This window comes from Leucoraja erinacea, chromosome 10 (assembly GCF_028641065.1).
Source record: "Leucoraja erinacea ecotype New England chromosome 10, Leri_hhj_1, whole genome shotgun sequence".
NCBI lineage: Eukaryota > Metazoa > Chordata > Chondrichthyes > Rajiformes > Rajidae > Leucoraja > Leucoraja erinaceus.
Genome location: NC_073386.1, coordinates 43,433,641 through 43,440,295, shown reverse-complemented (window position 1 = coordinate 43,440,295; position 6,655 = coordinate 43,433,641). Strand labels below are relative to the sequence as shown.

Here is a 6,655-nt window from a genome sequence, read left to right as displayed (position 1 = left end):
ACCTTGAACATATCAGGATAATTAAAATGCTCAAGAGTCGTTCCATCAACACAGCGAACAATGGAAAAGTAAAACCTTTAGTAGAGAAGTATGTGGAAATGAAAAGTTGATATCGTTAATATCGACACAAGAGAATCCAGATGATGAAACTTGGAATAAAAAAAACTGCTGGAAGAACTCAATAGGTCGAGCAACACCAGTGGAGGTAAAGGGGCGGTCGATATCCTATATCAGGACTGGGTATTCGGAGTCGATGTTGTTAAGGTGTAATCGAATGTTTTCAGAGCACATTTTATTTTCACGTTTCAACATTTACACTTTCCTTCCATTGCCTCCCAATACATCTGCTGTCTAACTACTTTAACAACTGCTTTTATGATTTAAATATCTTCGCTGGGATACAGCACACATTCTCAATACGTTTTCGTTTATTTCTAACTTTCTTCCTAATTCACACGCAGAGTTCCATAGTAGAGTCGCTTGTCTTCCGCTTTCTAGTTTTGATGAAGAATCCACACGTCCAAACTTTAACCCGCCTTCTCGTAAAATACTGCGACAGCTGTTGCCTGTTCCCAGCAGTTTGTTTTAGTTTCACATTTCCAGTATTCGTAGTTTATTTATTTTACCTGAATGTGTTTTGAAATAAGACCAGGAAAGTTGTTAAAGCATCAGTGGAGTAAACCCTCCTAAAGGAAGGGGTTTCCTTCAGATCCCTAAAGGAATCTAAAGTCTGACGCCGCATATTTTGAACAGATTTAAAACATTATGGATATTTAAGCATATGTTACATCTGCCACTAATACCCAAATATCCCTGTCTCCCGGCCCAAATGCCATGGATTGCATTGGCTGCCAAACAGGCAGGGGTAAGACTGGCTGTTTCAACAGTGAATACCTAAGGTTAATGATTTTTACTACAACAGTCCGCAGTTTCTGACATTTCTTGTAACGTCAACGTGATTAACTTTTTCTTTAAGGAGAAAATATTTGGGGATAAGAATAGGGCGAGAGATTACGGTGCTGTACGTTAACCCTTAAGTGATCATTGTTAAACAGCTGCAGTGTGGATTGTTCTTTCCCTGTTACTTCAAAGTACGCCAAAATTGCATTTATGTCGCACGCCTTTTGAGAAGCCACGGTGAGTCTGCAGATATACAAAACATATAAAATGCTTATAATCTGTATTTAGTTCCTCTCGAAACAATAGACAAAGGGTATTGCCTCGATGTTGGTATTTGCGTTATTCCGCTCTCGGCCAGTGGGATAAGCAGCCGAATATCGATCGGTGTTGAGTGTGACGGATGAGGTTGTGAATGTCGGTGTGATCTCTGGAGACGACTAGTTTCATACAAGCTTGAATTTCATTTCAGAACCTGGTTTGTCAGCTTCTTCAATTTTTTTTTAAGATAGACACAAAAAGCTGGAGTAACTCAACGGGACAGGCAGCATCTCTGGAGAGAAGGAGTAGGTGACGTTTCGGGTCGAGACCTTCTTCAGACTAGTTAGGGGAAGAGGGATACGAGAGATGATGTAGAGAGATAAAGAACAATGAATGAAAGATATGCAAAAAAGTAACTATGATAAAATAAACAGGCCATTGTTGACAGTTTTTGGGTGAAAACGAGAAGCTGGTGCGATTTGGGTTGGGGAGGGATAGAATGAATGAATGATATCTTTTATTTCGAACGATTAAAAAAAAGAAGAAAAGAAAAATGAAAATGAATAAATAAAAGGAAAATTATATATATACATAAATACATACACATACATGTACATATATACATACATACATACATATACACATATACACATATATACACATATACATAACATATATGTACATACATAAATTAAAAAATCAAAAGCCAATTTCAACATAATACACATTAGACTCGTTTGAAAAGGGATAGGAAAAAGCCTATGCTCGTCAAGTCCTACCGCCATTCTTCACCATTAACAAATGCAAAATTCAATAAAATAAACTAAACAGACAATTCAAATAAAACTACTCCAATCAAGCTATTAAGAAAAAAAGAACAAAAAAAGAAAAGAACAAAAAGAACAAGCACCATTAACATCTGTGAGATTTACATTCTCCTTCCTCATTATTGTACTTTTCAAAGATATAACTTTTGTACATTTTTTTAAAATTGCATTATATTCATACTTTGTTTAATCGTTTCGTCAAGACCATTCCACAAAACCACCCCACAAATGGAAATACACATACTTTTTAAATTGGTCCGAGCATAATGCTGTTTCAAGTTTAGTTTCCCTCTAAAGTTATAACCCCCCTCTCTGTCTTTGAACAGTTTTTGCATGTTTGCAGGTAGCAGTTTATTTTTTGCTTTATAAATTATTTGTGCAGTCTTAAATTCTACCAGATTCTTAATCTTTAAGGTGTGTAATTTTAAATACAGTATATTGGTGTGTTCATGATATCCTACATTGTTTACTATACGAATAGCTCTTTTTTGTAATGTGCTTAGTGATTGTAAGGTGAGAGAGAGAGAGAGAGCGGGAAAGCCTGGGTTACTTGTAGTTAGAGAAATCAATATTCATACTTCCATTTTTTTTGTTCCGCTAATACTTGCCATGCATGTACTTCTCTGAATCCAGGTCATTTCGCTTTGCAAACATGCATCATTCCAGCAAGATTTCGAGTGCATTTGGAATGTAAGTTTTTACTTTAAACGTTTTAATTAGATTTGCTCAAACCAATACATTTGACCACATAGGTATAGCTAAGGGGCATTCATTTAATAGGTACTTTAACATGAATATTTATTCTCCTACACGTTTTTCGAGCCTTATTTTAGATACTAATTAGTTAACTTTTATTTAGACTTGGTCTTTATCAGGTGAGTTAAATTTTGTGATATTTATTAGTGGAGGTATTGTTCAAAAATAGATCTATTTCAGTCAGAATTTTGTGGGTTAATTGATCTTTTTAATTGTTATGAGTCAATCTCAGTTGTACGTGCAAAGCACAGGCTACAAACCTCTAAATATAATTAACTCTGGTTGCCAAACGCTCTTTTTATTCTAACCATATGCTGCGTTTCAAATAGAATCGCCCCCCTATCGTTTTGGGAGGTTAGCTGTTTGTTAATATTTTGCACCAAGAAAAGTGACGGGTATTGTTATTAGTGAAACAATTACCACTGAGTGCAGGTGCAGCAAATTGCTCTCCTATGATGGCGTTTAGTGGCTCAGTGGTGACAGAGTATTCCCAAGAGCTGTGTATTGAAATCTGTATATTGATGACTGAAAATGACTGGTCTGTGAAAGAACTTTGTGATACCCGGCAGACATGGAAGCCTCCTGTCTTAAACTGACTTGAGCCAGCATGTAATAGTTATAGAGTCATACTGCATGGAAACAGGCCCTTCGGCCCAACTTGCCCATGCCGACTAACATGATCATTTACACTAGTCCCACACGCTTGCCATTGGCCCATATCCCTCTAAACTTATCCTATTCAAGTACTTGCCTAAATGTTTATTGAACATTGTGATAGTACCTGCCTCAAATATCTCCTCCGGTAGCTCATTCCATACACCCACAACCCTTTGTGTGAAAACGTTTATCCTCAGGTTCCTATTGATTTGATTGCATTCACAAAGCACCACCTAAGTGACAAGTTTTCATGTGTTAAAAATCGTATGGGGCTTCTTTACCTTGTTTGGCAGCATGAGGATTTGTGAACAGGTATTTTCACGGTTGAGGTTTGACAAAACAGGAGTATCTGAGTACCTTGACTGTGCGTTGCTTTCTCTAATATGACCCGAGACACCATCCACTTGGCCAATGAAAAGCAAGCATGTAAATTGCACTGTCAAAGAATCATTCCCCCATCAGAAGTAGGAGGGTGAGTACATTTTTGTTACTAGCACCTTTTAAAAAAAGTTTGGGAACCCCTGTTGTAAATGGCAAGTTTGCTTAATGAGGTAAACTATAGCCTTGTGTATAATATATCTTTCAGATCTCTCTCACAGGTGTTGGGTATTTGTAAATGACCAGGGTCCATCTAAATATAACAAGGTGAATATCTAATTGCTAACAGCAAACAGATCATATCTAATAACATTACCTGGATGGTAAGTAACAGTGACATCACTTTGTGACTTAAGCTAAATGCCGATCTTCCCAAAGGAAGCAACAGCCACTTTGTATTCAGAGAACAGACATTAAACATTAAACTGTGTAGGAATGAACTGCAGATGCTGGTTTAAAACAAAGGTAGACACAAACTGCTGGAGTAACTCAGCGGGACAGACAGCATCTCTGGATAGAAGGAATGGGTGACGTTTCGGGTCGAGACCCTTCTTCACTGATGTCGGGGGAGTGGGAGGTAGAAAGATAAAATGTAGTCGGTGACAGTAAGACTGGTAGGAGAACTGGGAAGCGGGAGGGGATGGAGAGAGAAGGAAAGCAAGGGCTACTTGAAGTTAGACAAATCAATGTTCATACTGCTGGGATGCAAGCTACCCAAGCAAAATATGAGGTGCTGTTGCCATTAAACTGTTGTACTTTACACAAAAAGGGCAAATGCCCAGAGAAGTGATTGTAATCAATATGTTTTAATCCATACAAATGTAAATTTTAAATGCCACGTTGGTCTCTGGTTAGACTTTTTTTTTTTATCATGACTGGCTTTCCAATTGAGATAATCTAATGAGATTCCCCTCAACAGACCAGGTATCTTTCCAAACATTGGCCTCCTATTGCAGCAAGAGCAGGTCATAGAGTCATACAGCATGGAAACAGGCCCTTCAGCCCAACTCGCCCATGCCGACCAGTATACCCCATCTAAGCTAGTCCCATTTCACTACATTGAAATGTCCAGATTTTGAGCTGAAGTTTAAATAGGGCGTCTTTTGTTGTTGTTCTGAGGATGAATGAGAGCCATTCTGGCTCAATAATCCATGATGTCACAGCTGACACTCAATGCAGAAATTCCATTCAACATTTTGGCTCCTTTTACTTCATTAAACATAAATAAAACTTGTCGTTTGTCTTGCAACTATTTATTTTAAAATGACTATGGCTGGGAAGAAACTCAATATGCAATCCTGCTGTTGAATGAAGTCATGTTGAAACATCATGAATGGATTAATGCATTTGACTACTCTTTCACTGGCTACACAAGTAATATCCAGTACACAGGTGGCATGTATAAAGGAGACAATTACTATTTGAATGGTGGACAATGACTGAATAGCTTGCCTCTCATGTTATTATTTTCTTTGTAGAATCATCTCTTCCCTCTGCACACATTTATTAAGAAGTATAACTACTTCTACAGCAAAGTAGGCAGTTCATTCTCTTGTAAGTCCAATGTTATTGTCTAATCTTCAATCTCTAATTTTTTTAAGGTTTCTCGGAGAATATGTAACAGGGTGGGTCAGCCTATATTTATTTGAAATGTTGCCTAAATGGAAAGTTTAGCCACTATAACTACTTTCTACTGTATCCCATTGCGCACATCTGCAGATTCGTATTATTGATGGAAGATTAATTAGGTTGTGAGTGGTGCCATATTAATGCAACATCTTTCATTCGTGTCTCTTGCTTGTAGATTCTTATGTCAATCCTGTGATCCTTATGGCAATCTCTTGACTTGAGAAAAATCTAGAGCGAAATCAGTACTTATAATGAAAAAAGAAATATTAAGCCTGATTATGGTAAAATATTTACCTTATGGCAATCTCTTGACTTTAGAGAAAATCTAGAGGCGAAATCTGATTTTAAATTTATAATGAAAAAATAATAATATTAAGCCTGATAATAATGTTTAATATACTTTTACCTCTGCAAGCATTCAGAGATTGATTAAACCGGTGTTAATAGATCCATACAAAATAAAAAAGAAAAAGAAAAAAAAAAAAAAAAGGTCTCCTGCCTGAAATGCTCATTCTTTTTCTCTTTCCACAATTGCAGTCTGATCTGTCTATCTTCTGTTAACCAAGAACAACGGAATTATTTTGGTATCCTTAAGAGTATTCAAATCATTAAACTAATATCCTATGCCTATTTTCTAGAAAGTCAAATGCGGTTTACATGTTGCTCTTCCACTTTTAAGAAATGCTTTTCTTGAAGCTCTTAATGTCTTGAAAAGTGGAACGGAGAAAAATCAGCATACAGACTATATAAACACAAAACGTCATTCATGTAATGCCTTTTATGACATTGACAGTACATTCCAAAATACTCAGTGGATCAAGCAGTAATCATGAAAAGAAAAACAGTTAGCATTTCATCAGAACTGAAAAAGAATGATAAACAAGGTACTTTTGTCTGTTCCTGTGTCTGTCGAAATGCCTTTTGAATGTCACTTGCATATCTGCATCAATAACCTCCCTTGGCAGTGCGTACTGACAACTTACTATTTTATATGTTTGCAAATCTCCTTTAAACCTTCGCCTTTTCACCTCAAAGCCATGCCTTCTAGTATATGACTATTCTGTGCTCGGAAAAGGTTTTGACTATTCACCCTATTTACACCTCTCGTAATTTTATATACGGTACTTGTTTTAGGTCGCCCCTCAATCTTCAATGATAAGTCTGGCCTCATTAATTCATTGATATTTACTTAGTCCGACTTAAATCCACATTTTTGTCATCTTTCCGCATCCTGAATAGGGTCTCCTGCC

The 6,655-nt window shown here is 36.9% G+C and overlaps 1 protein-coding gene across 1 annotated transcript in view; it reads left to right on the top strand.

The window, feature by feature from the left end:
- The first annotated feature begins 2,655 nt into the window (after positions 1-2,655).
- The window catches only part of lepr (leptin receptor), a 96,201-nt gene continuing 92,201 nt past the window's right edge, over positions 2,656-6,655 (top strand). Inside the window, exon 1 of the mRNA XM_055642059.1 lies at positions 2,656-2,675. The gene's annotated coding sequence lies outside the window, so the exon portion shown is untranslated. The remainder of the gene's footprint in view (positions 2,676-6,655) is intronic.